Source organism: Aegilops tauschii, chromosome 2 (assembly GCF_002575655.3).
Source record: "Aegilops tauschii subsp. strangulata cultivar AL8/78 chromosome 2, Aet v6.0, whole genome shotgun sequence".
NCBI classification, from domain to species: Eukaryota; Viridiplantae; Streptophyta; class Magnoliopsida; order Poales; family Poaceae; genus Aegilops; species Aegilops tauschii.
In genome coordinates this window covers 642,565,530-642,588,389 of record NC_053036.3, presented here as the reverse complement: position 1 = coordinate 642,588,389, position 22,860 = coordinate 642,565,530, and the positions used below count along the sequence as shown (strand labels likewise).

Here is a 22,860-nt window from a genome sequence, read left to right as displayed (position 1 = left end):
CCTTTTGAGCTTCTCTGTTCCTGTCAAGCAAAGTAGGCTTTACCTCAGGTGTTGCTAAATATCCCTTAGGAACCATCTCCAACCTGAGATTCCTGAACTGCTCACATAACTCCGGTGGCATATTATCAATATTAATTTCATTAGCATGGCTCCTATGACTCAACGCATCAGCAACAACATTAACCTTACCAGGATGATACTGCACATTCAAATCATAATCCTTAATAAGCTCCAACCATCTCCTCTGCCCGAGGTTCAAATCCTTCTGAGTAGAAATATACTTCAAGCTCTTATGATCAGTAAATATATCACAATGATTACCAATAAGATATGGCCTCCAAGTTTTCAAGGCATGCACAACTAAGGCTAACTCCAAATCATGTGTAGGATAATTATGCTCATGATTCTTAAGCTTACGTGAAGCATATGAAACAACTTTACCTTCCTGCGTGAAAACACTCCCAAGTCCTTGACGAGAAGCATCACAATATACCTGGAAGTCCTTATGTATGTCTGGCAGAGTTAAAACTGGTGCCGTAACCAAACGCTGCTTCAATTCCTCAAAGCTGGCTTCACATTCATCAGTCCAAACAAACTTCTTCTCCTTCTTCAACAATTCAGTCATAGGCTTTGCAATTTTGGAGAAGTTCTCAATAAACCTCCTGTAACAACCTGCAAGTCCCAAAAAGCTGTGAATCTCTCCAACTGTCGTGGGTGTCTCCCACTCCGTAACTGCAGAAACCTTAGATGGATCAACTGCAACTCCATTACCTGACACAACATGTCCAAGGAATGCTACCTCATCCAGCCAAAACTCACATTTGTTGAACTTGGCATACAATTGATGTTCCCTCAATTTCTCCAATACCAAACGCAGATGCACCTCATGCTCTTGCTTATTCTTGGAGAACACCAATATATCATCAATGAAAACAACCACAAATTTATCCAAGAACTTCATAAACACCTTGTTCATCATATTCATGAAGTATGCAGGAGCGTTAGTCAATCAAATGACATAACAGTATATTCATACAACCCATACCTTGTAGTAAAAGTAGTCCTTGGAATATCTTGCTCATGAATCTTCAATTGATGATAACCGGAACGAAGGTTAATCTTAGAAAACACAGTAGCTCCCTCCAACTAGTCAAACAGGTCATTTATCATAGGCAAAGTATATTTATTCTTAATGGTTACCTCATTCATTTATGATAGGGAAAATTGGGATGTTATAGTCTATCATGTGACGACTATCTTGAAATCACTGCTTTCTCAACCTATTCATTTACCAATCATATTTTCTTTCTTTTAGATTGTTGTATATCTGCTACTATGTAAGTAAAGACCAAGCTTCTGGTTCCCCATAATTTCCCCATCAGCTTTTCGACAAAATAATTTCCCCATCAGTATGCTCACTGCTTCACTCTCCAACTCTCTCTTAATTCAAGACATGTCTCCATCCCTGGCTCTTTCTCATTTCATCGAGGTTTTTCTTTTTGACATCATTATGAATTTCTACCGAAGTTTTGACTTCATGTTGCTGACTAATCATGTTACGCATTTTTAGGCAATGTAGTGCAAGTCGAAGTTCTTCATCACCGCAACAGATCGCCACCACCCTCCACCGCTGTTTCTGCAAACACCAATAGCTGGCTGAGAGGTTGAGCATGGCTCAGGTGGTGATTGGAGCGATGGGCACCATCCTACCCAAGCTAGCCGGCCTAATCACAAAGAGTACAACCTTCAGAGGGGTGTGTGGGGCGAGATCATGTTCCTCCAAGCCGAGATGGAGAGCATGGAAACAGCTCTCCTCAGGATTTCTGAGGCGCCAATCGACCAGCAACCGGACAATCAAGTAAGTCAAGGTTAGGGCCAAGGCTATGAGGGACTTGTCATATGACCTGGAACATAGCATCGACAAGTTCATGGTGCGCATCGAATCCCATGGCCGACCATAGAAGTCCCATAGCTTCAGGAATTTCATTGATAAGAGCCTCAGCCTGCTGACTAAGGGCAAGATTTGCCACAAGATTGGCATCGATATCAAAGACATCAAGAGCCGCATCAAGGAGGTCAGTGAGCGGCGTAATAGGTGTAGAAATTGATAGGAGGAAGTGTATCACCCTCGTTCGAGGGCCGCGTGTATTTATAGATTGATGGGGCTTATCCCATAGGCGCATACATCTGTTTGAATTACATTCTTGGAGAACAAGAGAGGTAGAAATAGAATCTATTCAACTACCTACAGAAGATAGAAACATAACAGAAAGATACATGCGTAACGCCTAGAGATATACCTGTGAATATTAACTTTAACACGCCCCATAATCACAACTTGGCCAAGTTGAGATTACGCTTGAATTCTTCAAAGCTCCGTGTAGGCAAAGCCTTTGTGAAGCCATCTGCAACTTGATCTTTTGAATAAATAAACTGAATGTCCAACTTCTTGTTAGCAACACGCTCTCTAACAAAGTGGAAATCTATCTCAATGTTTTTGGTTCTGGCATGAAAAACAAGATTTGCAGAAAGGTATGTGGCTCCCAAATTATCACACCAAATACAAGGAACTTATACCTGTGGCACTCCAAGTTGCTTTAGCATGGACTGTACCCATTAGCTAGAGCTTTATACTCAGCCTCTGTACTAGACCGAGAGACTGTGACTTGTTTCTTAGCACACCATGATATTAGATTTTGACCAACACATACTGCAAAGCCACCTGTTGACCTTCTGTCATCTGGGTCTCCAGCCCAATCAGCATTAGTGAAAGGACTGACAAGAGTAGACTGAGATTTACTGAATGTTAAACCAACACTTACTGTATTCTTCACATACCTCAGAATACGCTTTGCAGTAGACCAATGTAAGGTGGTAGGTGCATGTAGAAACTGACAAACTTTGTTCACAGCAAAAGAGATATCAGGTCTAGTAAGGGTTAAATACTGAAGTGCACCAATCATACTCCTGTATTGAGTGCCATCTTCCTGACTTGGAAGTTCTCCTTCATGCAAAGATAGTTTTTCTGAACTAGATAACAGAGTTGGAGAGGGTTTGCAATTCTGCATGCCAACTCTTTTCAAAAGATCAGTTGCGTATTTTTCTTGAGAGAGGACTATACCATTATCAGTTTTCTTGACTTCAATCCCTAAGAAGAAACTCAGATCTCCTAAGTCCTTGAGAGCAAACTCTGAGCCCAAGTCCTTCAGAAGTGCTATCACTGCTTCACTGGACGAGCTAGTGACAATAATATCATCAACATATATGAGCATGAACATTGTGATATTAGACCTATTGTAAATAAACAATGAGGTATCTGACTTGGATGGAACAAAACCAATATTTTGCAATTTTGCACTCAATCATGAGTACCACGCTCTCGGGGCCTGCTTCAGACCATACAAAGCTTTATCAAGATTGCACACATGGAAAGGTGCATGCTTGCTTTCAACCCAGGTGGTTGTTTCATGTAAACCTCCTCTTCCAGAATACCATGTAAAAACGCATTCTGTACGTCCAATTTCCTTAAGCACCAATTCCTAGAGACAGCAATAGACAACACAAGCCTGATAGTAGCAGCCTTGACAACAGGACTAAACGTGTCCTCATAATCTATCCCTTATCTCTATTTGAAACCTTTAGCTACTAACCTAGCCTTATACCGGTCAATAGTGCCATTAGCCTTTCTTTTAACTTTGTATACCCATTTGCAATCTATCAAATTTTTACCTTGACCCGGTGGAACCAAGTGCCAAGTCTCATTCTTCCTCAAGGCCTTGTATTCTTCTTCCATGGCTTTTCTCCACTTAGCATCATTCAGCGCCCCTTCAACAAAATGTGGTACATCAGTAGAACATGTCAGCCCGAATTTAAGAATATTTTTTGTAATTGACAGGATTAATTTTTCCTGTTTGTAGACGTGTACCAACACGTGTAGAACGCGCTACAGGAGTTGGTGCTGCAGAAGATCCGCCCAATCCACCTGGGTGTGCAGGGCTGGTAGAGGTGGATCCCGAGGGCGATCCATCGTCGGGTGCACCAGGCACGTCAGGCGAATTTGCGCTGGCCCGGTCACTGTCGTGAGGCCGACCGCTGTCGGGGGCCCGGTCGCTGTAAGCGGCCCGCCAGACTACGCCACGCATGGCGGGCAATGATTGACCTGAAGGTGGGTCCATGCACACTGGGCGGCGCGTTCGTGGCCCGCCTCGTGGGGGAGGCGCTGTCACTGCGACGCGCGCGTGACTCTGAGGTGGCCTGCTGCTGCAGGCGATCCTCCTGGGTCTGGAGCCTGCTGATCCCGACGCAGTTGCAGGCGCAGGTGAATCTCCCTCGTGTCCAGTGCCCATGTCCGGTTCCGCTGCATGAAATATTGGCTGTTGTACAGCTTCGTTTTCAGCAGTTTCTGCACCATTTTTTGCGCCACAAATGCCTGTATCATCTGCATCACCAGGATACTATGTTGTATGGTTATGAGGGTTAGTCATGTGATCATCAAAAATATCATTACGCCCTTGATCTAAACCGGAAAGAGAACTAGGAAGAAGAAGGATTTGTTTTTGTAGGAGAGCTCCGGCATTGGGATGGAGACCTTGAAACGGAAAAATGGTCTCATCGAACACCACATCCCTGGATATGTAAACTCTTCCAGTTTGCACATCTAAGCACTTGAACCCTTTATGTTGTGGACTATAACCAATGAAAACACATTGTTTTGAGCGAAAGGAAAGTTTTCTGGTGTTGTAGGGTCGAAGATTGGGCCAACATGCACACCCAAAAACTCGAAGGGAGGCATAGTTTGGTTTGGTTTGCGAAAGACGTTCTGTAGGTGTTTGGTAGTTGATGACACGGCTTGGAAGAATATTAATGAGATGTGTGGCAGTGAGGAAGGCTTCATCCAAGAATTTTCATGGCATGGAAGCGTTTGCAAGTAGAGAAAGGCCAACTTTAACAATATGGCGATGCGTGCGTTCAGCGGAGCCATTCTGTTGGTGTGCGTGTGGACAAGAAACATGATGGGAAATTCCCAATTTTTGGAAGAAAGAGTTTAGTTTCTCGTACTCGCCACCCAATCCGATTGGACTGTGATAATTTTTCTATCAAACTTTCGTTCAACAAGTGCTTGGAAATTTTGGAAAACTTGAAACACATCAGACTTATGTTTAATAAGATAGATCCATGTATACTTGCTATAATCATCAATGAAGCTTACATAGTATTTGTGTCGACCAACAGAAGTGGGTGCTTGCCCCCATACATCAGAAAAATGAGTTCTAATGGTTTAGAAGAAACAATAGTTGACACGGGATATGGGAGCTGATTACTTTTTGCTTTTTGACACGAATCACACACTGTTTCACTACTAGGCTCACCAACGAACGGGAGTTTATTTTTCCTAAGCACTCGTTGAAAAAAAGCAAAAGAAGGATGTCCTAGTTGATCATGCCACCTTGCCGAAGATAATTGGGTGACACCAAAAGCTTGTTTATTTGAGCTCCTAAAGCGAGGGATCAACGGATAGAGCCCTCCAACGCATCTACCTCTGTAGAGCACCTTCCTCTTTGCCAGATCCTTAATCAAAAAGAAGAAGGGGTAAAACTCAAGTAATACATGATTGTCTAGAGCAATGCGATGTACAGAAAGAAGGTATTTTTGAGCATTAGGAGCATGAAGGATATTTTTAAGATGAATAGGATGGCTAGGGGTTTTGATAATTGATTGACCAACATGATTTATTCTCATACCTGATCCATCTGGACCATGGATTTGGTCGTGGTCCCGATACTTCTCACGGGTCATCAACTTCTCCAACTCTCCTGTGAGGTGGTTAGTTGCGCCGCTGTCGACATACCAGTTAGTGTCAACACCATACTCAGCCGCAGCAGCAACTTTTTCTTCTTGAGCGTCATCATCGAAGCGGTACCAGCAGTCCCTTGTGCTGTGACCGATCTTGCTACAGATCTGGCACTGGATCAGATCATTGTTGGCCTTGTTGCTGGACGAGCACCCTTGTTGTTGTTGTAGAAGGGGCGTCCGCCGGTGGTCTGCTTCTTCTTGTAGCCACCGCCGCCACCTCCTTGCTTCTGTTCTCTCCCCCTGCCATAGCCACGAGGGGGAGCTCCGCCATGACGGGCAGAGTTTGCAGAAGATTTGAAGCCCACATCATGGCCTCCTATGAGCAGCTCGACTCGCTGATCGAAGTTGCACACTTGGGAATAGACTGCATCGACGGTGACCGGCTCGGTGCGGGCGTCTAGGGTCGAGACCAAAGGGTTGTAGTCGAGGTCCAGCCCCACCAGCAGGAAAGAGACGAGTTCATCCTCATCTAGTGGCTTCCCCGCGGCAGCAAGCTCGTCGGCATATCCACGCATCCGGGAGAAGTACACCGGTGCAGATTGGTTGCCCTTTTTGGCATTGGACAGGGAGATCCGAAGATTATTAATACGTGAGCGTGATTGAGAAGCAAATATATTACCCAATGATGTCCAGAGTGCTTGTGCCGTCCTGATAGAAACGACCCAGACCAGCACCTCCTTTGACAGGTTGTTCATGAGGTGCCCAAGGACCTGCTGGTCCTGATGCATCTAGGCTTCATACGCCGGGTTGCTGACGACTTGGTCCTTTCTCTACTTGCCCTTCACGGTAAGCATCTTCTCTGGTTCGGCAATGGTGCCATCCAGATAGCCGTAAAGGCCCGCCCCAAGGAAGTGCGGCAGGATCTGCGCCTTCCATAGGAGATAGTTCTCGCGTGTAAGCTTCTCTGTGACCTGGGATCCAAGGCCAGAGAGAGTTGGGGTGGAGGAGGAGGACGACATGGTTTTTCTATGGAGAGATCGATCTAGGCTTCTGCGGTTTAGGACGAGAAGGAAGAAGATGCTCTGATTACCATGTAGAAATTGATAGGAGGAAGCGTATCACCCTCGTTGGAGGGCGGTGTGTATTTATAGATTGATGGGGCTTATCCCATAGGCGCATACATTTGTTTGAATTACATTCTTGGAGAACAAGAGAGGTAGAGATAGAATCTATTCAACTACCTACAGAAGATAGAAACATAACAGAAAGATACATGCGTAACGCCTAGATATATAGCTGCGAATATTATCTTCAACAATAGGTACAAGATTGACAGTGTGGCTACTGCCAAACCACCTGGTCCAACGGTTGATACCCTTCGCCTGAAAGCCTTGTATACAAAGGTGACGGCGCTTGTTGGCATTGAAGAGAATAGGCTAGAGGTAGTCGAGATGCTAACAGAGGGAGACGAGGTTTCCGAGAAACAACTGAAGGTGGTCTCCATTGTTGGATCTGGTGGATTAGGCAAGACAACCCTGGCTAATGCAGTCTATGAGAAGCTGAAAGTGCAAGAAGATAACCAAGAACGGCAATTTGATTGTTCAACTTTTATTTCCGTGTCTCTTAATCCTAACATGGAGCAGATTTTCAAGAGCTTGCTCCATCAACTTGACAAGCAGAGGATCCAAAACACCAGTGAGGCATCGTGGGGTGAAGAACAGCTCATCTGTGAAATAAGAATATTTCTTGAAAACAAGAGGTACGTATGTGCATATGCCCCTCCCTCCGAAATGTTTCAGCCATGGATGTTAAAAGGAAACTGCAATAGTGCAGAACTAAGTTTTCTATTTCCTTTGCCATTTAAGTTACACTTAATTAAGTAGCTCAATTCTTCTCAATGTATGAGAACTTAAATAGCCTTATAATATATGTGTTTTGGTATTAATTGAAGGTACATGATTGTTATTCACGACATATGGGATACGTCTGTGTGGGAAAACATCAAATTTGCATTGATTGAGAATGAATATGGAAGCAGAGTAATCACAACAACTCGCATCCTTGATGTTGGCCAGCAAGCTGATGGTGTCTATCGGCTGAATCCTCTTTCTGCTGTGGACTCAAGAAAGTTTTTCTATCATAGAATATATGATATGGGGGACAATTCACCACCTAATCAATTGTTTGAAGTATCTGAGAACATTCTAAAAAATGTGGGGGTGTGCCGCTAGCTATACTTACGATAGGTAGCTTGCTGTCCAACAAAAAGGGAAGAGCACATACACTTGAGTATTGGTCCAAGGTGCAGAAATCTATTAGTTCAGGGCTAGACAATAGTCATGATGATGTGAAGAACATGAGAAGGATATTATATGTCAGTTACTCTAACCTACCTCCACACTAGAAGACTTTTTTACTGCATCTTAGTCTATACCCAGAGGATTATGAGATTGAAATAGAACAGCAGATATGGAAATGGGTGGGAGAAGGTTTTGTGAAAAAAGAACAGGGGAAGAGCTTGTATGAAGTAGGAGGCGATTACTTGGATGAGCTCATTAATAAAAGCTTGGTCCAACCTGTAAAATTTGACAATGCAAATAAAATGTGCTCTTGTCGTATACACGATATGGTGCGTGACCTCATCATTTCCTTATCAAATGAGGAGAATTTCCTAACAACAATAGGTGGTCCGCAACCAGAGTATCTACCAAGTAAGATCCGCCGATTTTCTGTCCAGACCTGCATTCGAGAAGTTGCTAATCAGCTGTCAACCATGGGCTTGACCCATGTGAGGTCACTTACTGTGGCTAGACCAGCTTTCAGTTTGTTGCCAACACTTTCGGGTTTCCCAGTCCTACGTGTATTTGATTTAAGTTATCGCAGGGAAGTGGACAATAATAATTGGAAGGATATATGCAGTTTGTTTCACTTGAGGTATCTGAGTTTAATGGGTACATCTATCACCAGGATCCGAAAAGTTACTGGGAATCTGCGATTTCTACAACTGCTGGACATTAGGTACACTAATATAGAAGAAGAGCTCCCGTCAACCTTTATTGAACTAACCCAACTGTTGTTATTCTACGTGGCTGATAGCATCACTTGTGCAATGCCTAGGTGGATGTGCTCCATGTCTTTCCTCTTCTCTCCAAATATTGCACTTGAAACACTGGGAGAAGAGGGCATTCAAGTACTTGGGAACATAGCATCTCTCAGTGAACTGTACATACAAGTGGAGAAACCAACACAGGGTGGAGATAAACGGTTGGTCCTTGGAGATGCTTATCCATTTCGGTGTCTAAAGAGGTTTACTGTCAAGGGTGACACCATGGAGTTGAAGTTTGCATGGGTAGCCATGCAATGTCTACATACCCTCCTGTTAGTTTTATATAATGTGCATGACACATTGCTTCAGTTTGGTGATCTTGTACTTGGTATAGAGAATCTCTCTTTGCTTGAACATATTGTTGTCGAGTTCCCCTTCAACAAAGAAGACACTGAGACTCAAAAGGTGAAATATGTTGTTCAGAAAGAGGTCAAGATGAATCAAAACAGGCCCATACTAACATTCACAGAAAAAGAAGGTGAAGTTCACGCAAGTACTTGTTCACACTTTCGAGCAACATGTATTACGTTTGTGTATATTTCTAAACCATATATGCAATTAGTGGAAGTATACGTTTTCCTATATTCTTTTTAACCTTATATAATTTTATCGTATTATGATACTTATTGATGCATTTGAAACACTAGTAATACTATTCATCACCAAGGGTTCAGTTATTCTTCACCCGAGCTAATCTTACGATAGTTTCAAAAGAAAATTACATTTGGTATACAAACAATTACATTCATATTGATTCAATACGCAAATTTGGCATAAAAAACAAAAATATAGGTCATAAGACCAGCGGGGGCGAGGTGCTTTGGCGATGTGAGCGGCATGCGCGAGCACCAGCGACGAGGCCTGCTTGCTGTGGTCGTGCCCACCAAGTGCGTCGCGGGGGCAAGTGTTTGGTTGCAATAGATCGTAGAGCAGTCACAATGATGTTCTAGACGTTATGTCGAGTCTTTGGTTCTTGCGCATGTCGCGCTCCTTACGACGGCATCTTGCCGCCGGTGATTGGACGGCCCGAGAGGACCGGCCAATCACCGTCGGGGAGGTGTTGTGGCAAGGTGGGTGCACCCTGCGTGCTCTGGGCATCCCCGCACGCGCCATGGGTGCTGTGGCCGTGCCCCCTGAGTGCGTTGAGGGCCAAGTCTTTGGTAGATTAGAGTTCGGAATCATCACACCTGAACTCGTGCGCTTATCTGTTCTTGTTGTCTGTTTATTATTCGGAGTTGTTCTTGGCTATTCTTTGTTATGCATTGCAGCAGCACTAAAAACCCTCTTCTTATTTCGTTTTTTCCATTGGCGACATCCCTGGACATCATCCACTCCCTCCACAGCCAAGTGCAGAACATGGACATGACTTCGTACACCCAGAACTCCGTCTTGACGGAGATCTATAAAAATGGTTCAGATTTGCTATTTCACATCTAGATGTGAAATAGTTATCTTACATCTAAGTTGTCCACCACAAGATCGAGGCTGTAAAGTTCGTGCAAAATCTGTTGATGCGGCATTGTTTTGTCCCTTGCGTCGATGTGTGTGTCCTGCATCGCGTGTCCCTCCCGGGGCTGTCTCTGTCCATTGTATGGGCCTGCTATCCCCTCTGAAGTGCTTGTGTTTTTTTTCAAACCGATGTGTAGAATTGAAAGAGTCTCACTCATCCGATACCATCTCTCTGTGGACTGTTTTAATCTTTTTTTTCTCTATTGATGTATTAGTTTTCTTAAGTCTAGGGTTGTATATTAGTATTTTTTTCTGTTTTTTGTTTTTGTTTTGAGTTGTTTGTGTGCTTACAGAGGTGTAAGTGGAGAATGGACGAGACGCCAACTTTCCTTTTTTGTTTTGAGTGTTTTTGCGTTTTTCTATGCATTTTCGGAACGGGTTTGCTATTTTAACATCTACTCCCTCCGTTCCTAAATATAAGTCTTTCTAGATATTTCACAAAGTGACTACATACGAAGCAAAATGAGTGAATCTACACTCTAAAATATGTCTACATACATCCGTATGTTGTATTCCATTTAAAATGTTTAAAAAGACTTACAGGGAGTAGATGTGAATGTGAAATAGTTACATCACATCTAACTTTTAACTACACGATTTAGACATCAAGATTCGTGTTCTTTGGTCTTTTTTTTGTTGTTTGGTGTTGTCTCTGCATGCGTCGCTTGCGAGAGGGGTTCTCATCGTAGCGTTTAGCCCGTTGTTTCCTTTATAACAGCCCTCGTACCTTTGCCTCGGCGTGGGTTGTAGCCACAAGCAAACTTTTTTATTTTTTATTTTTATTTTTTTGCTTTTTCCTTATTTTTCTTAAATTTGTAAAGTTTTTGATTCATGAAATTATTTATTTTATTTTTCCATTTTTCCATTTTATTTTTTAAATTAAAGTTTTTTTACTTCGTTGTCCCAGTCAACTCATATTTTTCTTTATTCCGGATTGTTGTATATCTGCTCTGAAACTGAAGACCAAGCTCCATAATTTCTCCATCAGCTTTTCGAAAAGTTAATTTCCCCGTCAGTACGCTCACTGCTTCACTCTCCAACTCTCTCTCTCTCTCTCTCAATTCAAGACAGGTCTCCATCCCCACTTCTTTCTCCTTTCATTGAGGTCTATCTGTTTGACTTCATTCTGAATTTCTACCAAGTTTTGACTTCATGCTCCTAACTAATCATGTTGCCGTTCTTTAGGCAATGTAGTGCAAGACGAAGTTCTTCATCAACGCAGCAGATCGCCACCACCGTCTTCCCTCTGCTGCTTCTGCAAACACCATCGGCCGGCTGAGAGGCTGAGCTATAGCGCAGGCCGGGCATGGCCCAAGCGGTGATTGGAGTGATGGGCACCCTCCTGCCCAAGCTGGCCGACCTAATCACCAAGGAGTACAACCTTCAGAGGGGTGTCAGGGGCGAGATCATGTTCCTCAAAGCCAAGATGGAGAGCATGGAGACCTCTCTCCTCAGGATTTCTGAGGCTCCAATCGACCAGCCACCGGACATCCAAGTCAAGCTTTGGGCCAAGGCTGTGAGGGACTTGTCATATGGCCTGGAAGATAGATCGACAAGTTCATGGTGGGCATCGAAACCGATGGCCGACCAGATAAGTCCCATAACTTCAGGAATTTCATTGATAAGAGCCTCAGCCTGTTGACCAAGGGCAAGATTCGCCACAAGATCAGCATCGATATCAAAGACATCAAGAGCCGCATCAAGGAGGTCAGTGACCGACGTGATAGGTACAAGGTTGACAATGTGGCTGCTGCCAAGCCCGTTGGTCCAGCTATTGACACCCTTTGCCTAGCAGCCTTGTATTGACGAGAAGAGCGTTGAGGTAATCAAGATGCTGACGGAGGGAGATGAGAGGTTTAGGGGAAATGTCTAAAGGCGGTCTCTATTGTTGGATTTGGTGGATTGGGCAAGACAACCCTTGCCAATGTAGTGTATAAGAAGCTCAGAGTGCAAATCAGTATTCAAAAGCAAAATTTGCAATTCGATTGTGCGGCCTTTGTTTCCGTGTCTCTTAATCCTAATATGAAGCATATTTTCAAGAGCATGCTCCATCAACTTGACAAGTAGATGTACCAGAACATTAATGAAGCATCATGGGGCGAGCAACAACTCATCAGTGAGATAAGAACATTCCTTGAAAACAAGAGGTACGTTTGTGAATATTTGTTCCTCAATGTTCCGTATATGGATGCCACAAGGAAATTACAATAGTGCAGACCTCTCAAGTTTTTATTTTCTTTGCCATTTAAGTTGGTAAGCTTTGGGAGTCAGCATAGCTCAAATGGTTGGGGGAGTGGATGTACAAACCCAACACCTGAGTTCAAATCCTCACGGAGGCGAATTTAGGTTCCTATTTGTTCTTGAGGACCATGCTTTCCTTGTACTCATGCATTTATCCTTGAGGACTAGGCTTGGTGTGTAACCAAGATTTAAAAATCTTAGTACCCATGCTTAAAAAGGCTGTATGCATCGTCCCTAGTTGGTGTAGAGGCCGGCGAAGTAAAATTATCCCCCAGTTTTAATTTGTCGAAGAAAAGTTGGTAAGCTTTATTACACAGCTCAATTCTGCCCAATTAATGTATGACAACTCTTATGTAATATATGTATTTTGGTATCAATTGAAGGTACTTGATAGTTATTGATGACATATGGGATAAATCCGCCTGGGAAAATATCAAGTATGCATTGATTGAGAATGGATACGGAAGTAGAGTATCACAACAACTCGGGTTCTTGATGTTTCCCTGCAAGCTGGTGGTGTATATCGGCTGAAACCTCTTTCTGTTGTCGACTCAAGAAAGTTGTTCTATCAAATAATATATGAGATGGAGAACAAGTCACAACCTAATCAATTGGTTGAAGTATCTGAAAGAATTTTAAAAAGATGTGGGGGAGTTCCGCTAGCTATCCTTGCGATAGGTAGCTTGTTGTCTAGTGAAAAGGGAAGAGCACATACACATGAGTATTGGTCCAAGGTGTACAAATCCATCAGTTTGGTGCTAGACAATAATCATGATGATGTGAAGAACATGAGGAGAATATTATCTGTAAGTTACTCTGGCCTACCTCCGCACCTAAAGACTTGCTTACTGCATCTTGGTTTGTATCCAGAGGATTATGAGATTGAAGCAGAACAACTGATTTGGAAATGGGTTGGTGAAGGTTTTGTGAGAAAAGAACAAGGGAGGAGCTTATATGAAGTAGGAGAGGATTACTTGAAGGAGCTACTTAATATAAACTTGGTCCAGCCTTCATATTTAAATAGCCTTCGTCGTGTGCATGATATGGTTCGTGACTTCATCACTTATTTGTCACATGAGGGGAATTTTCTAACAACACCAGATTGTCAGCAGTTAGAGTATCTACCAAGTAAGATACACAGATTGTCCTTGCAGACCAGGAATGAAGAAGTTGGTAATCAGCTGGCAACCGTGAGCTTGTCCCACGTGAGGTCACTTACTGTGTTTACTCCAGCTTTTAGTTTGCTGCCAGCACTCTTGTGTTTCCCAGTCCTGCGTGTATTAGATTTAGCTGAATGTGAAGTGTATAATACCCATTGGAATGATATATGCAATTTGTTTCACTTGAGATATTTGAATTTAAGGGGTACATCTATCACTAATATCCCGAAAGAGATCGGGAATCTACAATTTCTGCAAGTGCTGGACATAAGGTCTACCAAAATAGAAGAAGAGCTGTCGTCAACCTTTGCTCAACTAACACAATTGTTGTTAATCCACATGCTTAATAGCATCACTTATGCAGTGCCAAGATGGATGTGCTCCATGTCTTACCTGTTCTTCCTAAGTATCACACTGAAAACATTAGGAGAGGAGGACCTTCAAGTTCTCAGGAGCATAGTGTCTCTCTCTGAACTGGTCATACAAGTGGAGAAACCTACACAAGGCAGAAAAAAACGGTTGACCACTGGCATTGCTTATCCATTTTTATGTCTAAAGATGTTCAGTGTCAAGAGTGACACCATGGAGTTGAGGTTTGGACGAGGAGCCATGCAAAGTCTCCAAACCCTCAAATTAGATTTTCAGGATGTGGAGGACACATCATTCAAGTTTGGTGATTTTGCATTGGGTTTAGAGAACCTTCCGTCGCTTGAGGATGTTTGTGTTACATTCAGTGAAGATACAAGCGAGAAGATTAGTAGTGTGGAATATGCATTGAGGAAAGAGATAGATATGAATCAAAACAAGCCTAGACTGAGAGTTACAGATATGGGACGCCTCATGGTAACTACCATAATTCACACTGTCAAACAGTATATAGTTATTTTTTACTTGCTAATTTTTGTACCTTACTAGCACAAATGCCCGTGCGTTGCAATGGGAGGCTACAAAACTTACCTCCAGCAGGAATGCAGGCTGCGACCCCAAGAGCCTCCAGCACCCTGGTCGCAACGGACTGGCTTTTAAATGTCGAACGATACCTGAGAAGAAAGGATGTGGCGTCCGCGTGCAGTAGATCATCGGTGGCAAAATCTCTACTTTGAAATTTAAGAAGAAAATTAACATGCAATCGTGTTATTTCTCGTTCATTGCATAAACTTATTTGGGTTTAATCTCTCAAACTAAACCAATGATTAATTCTATGAAACAACATTCAGATAGAAAACATCATATCTCGCCAATTGGGGGTTTAATCAGGGATAGCTTGCTCCTTTGTAACCCAAATATACATGTACTAAGAGAATATCTATTGGATAACAGAACGGAAGGAGAAATAATCAACAATGGTGGTGACCAGTAACACAAGGAGAAATAATCAAGAATGATGTTTCCAGTAACATAAGGAGCATGGTGATAACTCCATTGCAGTCGTCGCCAACCGAAAGCAACTGGCGCAACCCAGAATATAAACTGTGTTGTAACGGGAGAGAAAAATCCTCAGATGCTCAACATCTGAAGTACATCAAATATTAAAAAAAGAGTCTGCAAAAAAGAAGTAGATATTAATTAATGCTAACAGACAAAACTAAGAAGGCCGCTACGCATGATGCACATCATATCCGGTTGTATATATACAACCTGCAGATTTGAAATTTCAAACAATTTTGCAACTCAAACAGTTTGACCACTGACCATATCAACTAATCCATACAAAGTTCTTCACATAAAGGCAATTAGCAATCAGAAGAAAAGTTGAATGGCCAAATCTCTGAAAAGAAAATACCTGAAACGGTACATCAAGAATCTGATTACAAAATAAAAAAATAACTATATCTTATCAAATCATGTGACAAAGGAATCCCTCCGTATTAATATATTGTAGTATACACCAAGATCTCCTAGCTCTGTAGCACCTTTTGTTTTCATGCATGATGATAGGAAAATAATGTTGAAATACTACTAACCATAAAACAAGATGACATATGTTGGCATATACAAACTACAAAAGCAAGTTAACACATCACACAATAAATGAGCAAACTCAGCAGGTCTCAACTGTCAACATGTAAGCCATAGCATCAGAGATGTTAGTGAGTGAAGTTATCTTTCCTGCACATCGACATTGTCATGTACCTCTTTGAATAGATATTTAACATGAGACTTGTGAAATTGTTTTCCTCGCGTGTTAGGTTGGTGCATTGTTATGGTAACAAAGCTGACGACCCATGTGGTAGATTTAACCTGGTGGTCATAATACATTTTGATCTATAAGTAAGAGTAGTGCTAAACCTCTCATATATATCCGTTGAAACCAAAAGTATACAAATGATGAATCAACGTGTAAGTCTAGCATTTTTTCGATCATTATAAGTTTAACACCAAATAATATTAAATCTATACAGAAATTTTAGCCCAGCCCAGGTCCTCTCAACCGCAGAAGGCAAGATGCGTCAATGCCGCGAGGGTTTCTGCAATCTCGCGAGATGACGAACTATTCTGAAAAGATTGTTTTCTTTTCTATACCAATGGAGCTGCGTTTGCAACCGTAATGAGGTAGAAATCTAGTACATTTTGATATATAAGTAAGAGTAGTGCCAAACCTCTCATATCAATCTGCTGAAACCAAAAGTATACAAATGATGAATCAACAAGTAAATTTAGCATTGTTTCGATCATTATAAGTTTAACACCAAATAATACTAAATTTGTACAGAAAATTTAGCAGCACAAAATGATCTTCATACATATACATGGGATGATATTTAGATGGATAATGAAATAACTATACATAAAGGAGGAAATTTTACAGCACCTCCGCATACTTATCGATTAATCCCCTATCATCTTCCCTTCTCATCTTTCCTTCGCATCTCCCCCACCATCGCCATGCCATGCGCTACAACTGCACCAAACATGAGCAGCCACATTATGAGATGGATTCAGAATAGTTTACCATTGCAGTAAGAAAACATTCCCTTACATATAGAGAAGACCTTGATTTTATACAAATTGTACAATGAGCAGTCAAGTAAGATGCACTACAATAGATCATGTTCAGTCCCAAGCATGCAAGTCTCTTCAAGTACTAATGATGAATGTCGTTCTTTATCCCCTATTCGAATACCGAAATAGCAACTTGTTTAGGAGAATAACACTATCAGTTAGAGAAGGTTGTTCTTGCTTATAGGTCATCGAGACCCAACTTCTGAAAACACATGAAATAGAAAATAAACTGTACTAAGGATGAATGAATCAACCATGGCCTCGATGAATCAACCGTACCCGACGATCGCGGACAGGAGTCAACGATGTGTGCGCTACCGTCGAGGAGAGCATCCTTGTTGCCTCAACCCCAGGAGACTCAATCCGTGCTTTATTATTAGGGAGAGATATACAATCTGTAAAAGTATTTTCTTGTTTCTCTTCTTAACCATGTGAAGTTTCATATTAGTACCTTTTCCCAGTTATTTATGCATTTCAAATACTAGTTTTTGATAGGTTTACCTCATTTGCATCCATTATTCCGATACTAAAACTCTGTTGGGATCAATGTTTTTAATAGAGGGGTATGACATTCTACGTTTGGCGCTATGTTGAAGCTATAGCATGCTAAATGGTGCTAAATTGTGAACGATGCGTTTAGCGTGATGCCTCTCCCAACACCAGTGCTGAGATAGCAAGCTATTTAAAGTATGGCTGGGAACTGTTGGCTTGCACCATGGGTGGTAAACAGGATTAGGGGGAATTACCAGCATGCCAGTAGTTTCTACGAGGTTACTATGAGCTCAGTACTACCTCTTAGTAAGGTGCTATAAATTAAACTTTGCACACTGTCAATACATGGAATCAAATAATAATAAAGGAAAGGAAGTAGCCTGATCATAGTATTTCAGACTAGTTTTCATTGCGTAAGAAAATGTTCCATCAAACAAGAGAAAATTCAACGCCTTGAGATTTTCTACATGGAAATAGCTTAGGAAATAATGGTTCTATTGTACACTTTTATGCTGCATATTAATAAAACACATAAATAGATTTTTTCTGAAAGAAATATTTTCTATATACAAGGTATGCATGGCATATTGGGTAACTCCTTAATATACAACAACTCGTGTAGCATGCTTGCATGAACAAATTTTTCTTGTTCTATGAAAAGTCAAGATTAAATAGTTATCATTCTTCCAAGGAGGTACGCGAGGTACTGTACAGTTTGTTAAATTCTTAGCCGCAGAAGATTGACTCGCATCTGCAGTAACCAAGTACACACAAGCCCAACCAATGTCATGGTGTGTTGATATGTTTTACGCTTATCTACAAAACAATTTTAATGTTCCCAATGTCATGTCTTAATAGGAATTATTTCTCGCGTCCGCATCGCCACCACGTACATTGTGAGCTCCATGAAAGGTACAACTTGATGTCCTCTAAAAAGAATCTTCCTGAAAACTCAAATGTGGCCTTACTCAACTTTTGTAGAGGTTTGTCTTAGTAATTTCAATAGCAAATAGGTATCGATGGTTTGCAATCGATACATTTTCCGTGGGTATTACCGCAAGAGGAAATTTACAACATGGATGCTATGCGCACATGTACAGTTGCACTAACTTAGAGAAGAAAAGAATAACATGCATGATAAAGTAATCCTCCATGTAGGTAACAGAAGAGTGGTAATGTAATACCACAGCACCTTAGTTACGGGTATACACCTGCACGTTTGTTTCTCTAAGTTTGCTGCTGAATGTGTCGTTTGGTGAATGTAGGTTTGTCAAAAAGCATAGTTGGCCTCGGTGGGATGCTGTCCCGTCCAAGGTTCAGTTGGAGACCTATCTCATGGCAATCAGGGTACGACCAGGAAATGAAGCCACACAAGCCAGGAGATCACCTCCAGGTTCAGTCGAAAGAGTGTACCTGCTCTATGATCCTACACTCAAACTGATCTCTCTCCGGTTACTGATTTTGCCGTGATACACCATAGATAAGTGCCTAAAGACTTCAGGTAGAGAAATAATTTGCGAGACACCGTTAGTGTACTCATTATCTGCACAAGGTGGTCGGATTAATTATGCTCCAAGTATGACTTCCGTAATATTTATCAATAATCATGCCTCGCTGCTCTCTAGCCACCCAATATAGGGTTTTAGAGCATGCCTCCACGGTTGATTGTATTGGCAGGAGTTCCAAGATGAGCACTGCTATAGACACGACACTGCATGCACGATTCCTGCACGACAACATATATCACATAGTCCATGCATGTATGGAAATGCACTAAACGGCTGGATTGCCCGTTGTGCAGCTGTCGTGCAACCCTACGTCGTCCGCACAACAGTTCCGTTCCCAGATTTGTTGGCATGCTTGATACCAGCTCATCTCGAGTAGATAACTAGATTGGGAGCAGTTTATATATAGGCCTTTCACTTGCAACACTTTTCCAAGTGAGATTTGCGTCTCGTGTTTACCCTCGAAATAAAGCCTTCAGAGATTTGGAGCTTTGCTCTCTAACACTAGCGGCTCAAGCACCTGGTAATTTAGCCGCGAGTATGTTAGAGTTGTGTCAAATTATTATTGTACAAGTTAGGTTACAGTTGGACTTGGAGTCGTATGGTGTGTAGACATGATATGGAGTCGTGTCCAAGTAGGACACTTGTATCCTAGACCTCTCATATATAGCGAGGGTAGACACACGATGTAACTTATGCCAACATAATAGCACAGACGCGCAGGGGGAGCTGGCGGTGTGTGCCGGCGCCCGGGCGGCCGGAGGTGCGTTATTATAGCAGTGTCATTGAGAGGAGCACCCATAGGCCGTAGTTAGGCCCTGGGTATGTAGCCATGATGGTGAACCTCATTAACAAATCTCGGAGCCGTGCCTCATGTGATTGCTTGGTCCTCGGTAGATCGAGGGTGCCCTCGGATTTATTCTAACAGAGTAAATGACACTGGCGTCTGGCGATCCTAGAATTTGTCCGATGGGTGCACTTTAGTCACATAACATGTAAAATGATAAAACCCATCACACAACTTGGGTTGCAGGTGCAAATAGGTCATCATCTTGCTAGGTAAGCCCCTGGCCGGGATTTTTCATAGATGTCATGCGCTGCACATGTGACCTTTTTTCAGGCACGAAAATGGCCCTTTTGCCGAAAAAGGGTTTCACCCCCTTGTATCACAAAGCAACCAACACCGATCACATAGCAACTGCATGCTGGGGCGAGTAGCACAGCAAGCCCCAAAAAATAAAGAAAGAAGAAGAAGAAGAAGAAGAAGAAGAAGAAGAAACAAGTGCCAACAACTGCAGCTCGACAAAGGGCGGATGACCAGCCACCGCTGCACCCTCCTGATTTGCCCTACCATAGTCCAAGGCTCCAATGCGCCGCATGGTGGCTAGGAGTCTAACACGGGACTGAAGACTTGCGCGAGATCGGTGCTAGCCACTGCGATAGAACAGACCTGTCGACCGAAAGAACGACTGTTCCGGAATTAACACTGTTTGGCAAAATCCCGACTTTTATTTTCCAAATTTTGAGTAATTTTTTCAACATACAATTTTGTTCACAGACGCAAACAATATTATGAAAATCAAACAAATTTTGAATTTCCCAAACATTTTTCAAAAACATGAATTTTTTTGAATTTGTCAACAATTCTCTAAACCACGAACAAATTTTCAAATCATGAGAACAAATTTTGATATGGAGAACCATTTTGAAAAATCACAAACAAATTTGGAAGCGCAATCATTTTAAAGCACGAACAATTTTTGAATCTTGAGAACAAATTTTTGAATGAAGAATAATTTTTAAAAATCTTGAAATTATTCGGAAGCGCGCACTTTTTTTGAATATGCGAATAAAAAAATTGAAATCCCGAACATCTTCTGGACTTCGAAAGTGTTGAACATTTTTTATGAAACGCGAACAATTTTTGAATTTCGAGAACATTGGTTTGGAAACTGAATATATTTTGAAAACATGAACAAATTTTGAATATTTTTTTCTTTTTATAGCGAAAAATAAAAAGTAAAAAGAAATAAAAAAATAAAAGAACAAGAAAACAAGAAAAAAGAAACAGAAAAAACTAAAAACTAAAAACGGGAAGAAGAAGAAAACAAAAAGGGAAATGTTTTCAAAACACAACGATTTTTAAATTTTCTAAAAATAATTGAGTAAAGAAAAGTAAAACTTAAAGCGAAAGGGAAAAAATAGAAAGAGAAGAAAAATAAACAGAAAAGGGAAAAAGGAGAGAAAAGGGGAAAACAAAAACAAAAAAAGAACTAGAATAAAAAAACCAATTCAGGAATCTCAAAACCGTAAAAAACTAAAACCGAGATCGCTGCAACTATTAATGGGCCGGCCATAATGCGTTGCTCGCGCTCTTGAAGTTTATGCGAAACCTCGGCAGCTTGACGCAGCGTGCGTCAAATCGGAAATTCCGAGAGCAACTAATTGATGAGCGCTTCTTCAGGAGCCTCACAACAATCAGTGCGACTTGACGCGCTCTCAACTACCCACCACGTGTCGCGCATTAGGCGCTCTCTATGGATTTTTTTTCACACGCGTTTTCTGCTTTTTAAACGGTTTTTTTCAGTGTTTCTGTTTTTTCACCGGTCTTCCGTAGCTTTTTGACAAAAGAAAATTTGGGAAAAAAAATTGCACGAAAAAACGTGTATTTTTTTCTTCCGCAAGAGGCAAGGTTTTGCTTCCAAGAGAGGCACGTTTTTGCTTTCGCGAGAGGCACGACAGTGACTCACGGAAACCGAAAAAAACACGTTTTCTTTATTTTTTTTCATCCGCTAGAGACATGGTTTTGCTTTCACTAGAGGCACGACCATGCCTCTGGGATACGAAAAAAACATGTTTTTTTTCTTTCATGAGAGGCACGGCTTTGTTCTCGCGGGAGGCATGATTTTGCTTTCGCGAGAGGCACGACCGTGCCTCTCGGATACGAAAAAACATGTTTTTTTCTTTCATGAGAGGCACGGTGTTGTTCTCGCGAGAGGCATGATTTTGCTTTCGCGAGAGGCGCGACCGTGCCTCTCGAAAACAAAAAAACTGTTTTCAGTTTTTTTTTCTTTCACTAGAAGCACGGTTTTGTTTTCACGAGAGGCATGGTTGTGCTTTTGCGAGAGGCACGACCGTGCCTTTTCGGAAATGAAAAAAACGAGTTTTTTTCCTTTTGCGAGAGGCATGGTTTTACTTTCGCGAAAGGCATGGTTGTAATTTCACGAGAGGCACGGTCGTACCTCTTTCGAAAAGGGAAAAAACCATGCTCCAGGTCTGTTTTTTCATCCAGTTTTTTTCGTGAAAAAAAGTTCATCAAAATCTATCAACATGGGATCTAGTGTTGAAGATCTGGACGCGAGGAACCCAATGATGAAAAACGTTCGGGATCTAGTTTTGAAGATCTCCATGCGAGAAATCCAACGGTGAAAACCGTTCGAGATTTGGACGCACGGTTGAAGATATAAAACGTTTTGTATAAATAGATCTACGAAAAAAAGGAAAACTAACAGGTTACGACAAATGGCACACATGCAGCACGTTACTTGTCAAATCTGGGAAGGTCGGAGTGATCTATGCTATAAGTACTCCTTAATTAGTGATTTCGGGAAATTCCGTTTTCGTTTACTCTATTATTTTTGAGGAAACGCACCCCATCTACTAGACTCATTTGGGGCGTGTTTGGTTGCCGTGCGCTACAGTACCCGCATTACATGCACTTCTCCACCCAACCTGGTTATGCAAATGCAGCCTCAAATGCACCATCTGCATGTTGTTTGGTTGCCTGCATGGCCTCTTGCCTGCATGGGTAGAGCCACACTGCCTGGTGTTTGGTTGCCTGCATGTTAGTGGACAAACCCAAGGCATGGTGTTTGGTTGTATGCAATGCCTGGTGTGTGGTAACCTCTTTGGCTAGTTGGTGAGGTTACCACCACACTTCGGCAGCACACATTATAAGCACAATAGAGTATAAACAGAGCATCAACTAGCACAATTCAGATATAAGCAGTACCACACTCCATAACAGTTGAATGCATAAACCATAAACATG

The 22,860-nt window shown here is 41.9% G+C and overlaps 2 pseudogenes; both read left to right on the top strand.

The window, feature by feature from the left end:
- The first annotated feature begins 1,670 nt into the window (after nucleotides 1-1,670).
- LOC141042144 (disease resistance protein RGA5-like) lies at nucleotides 1,671-9,563 on the top strand (annotated as a pseudogene).
- A 2,151-nt stretch (nucleotides 9,564-11,714) lies between these two features.
- LOC109744596 (disease resistance protein RGA5-like) lies at nucleotides 11,715-15,899 on the top strand (annotated as a pseudogene).
- Nucleotides 15,900-22,860: the final 6,961 nt, after the last annotated feature.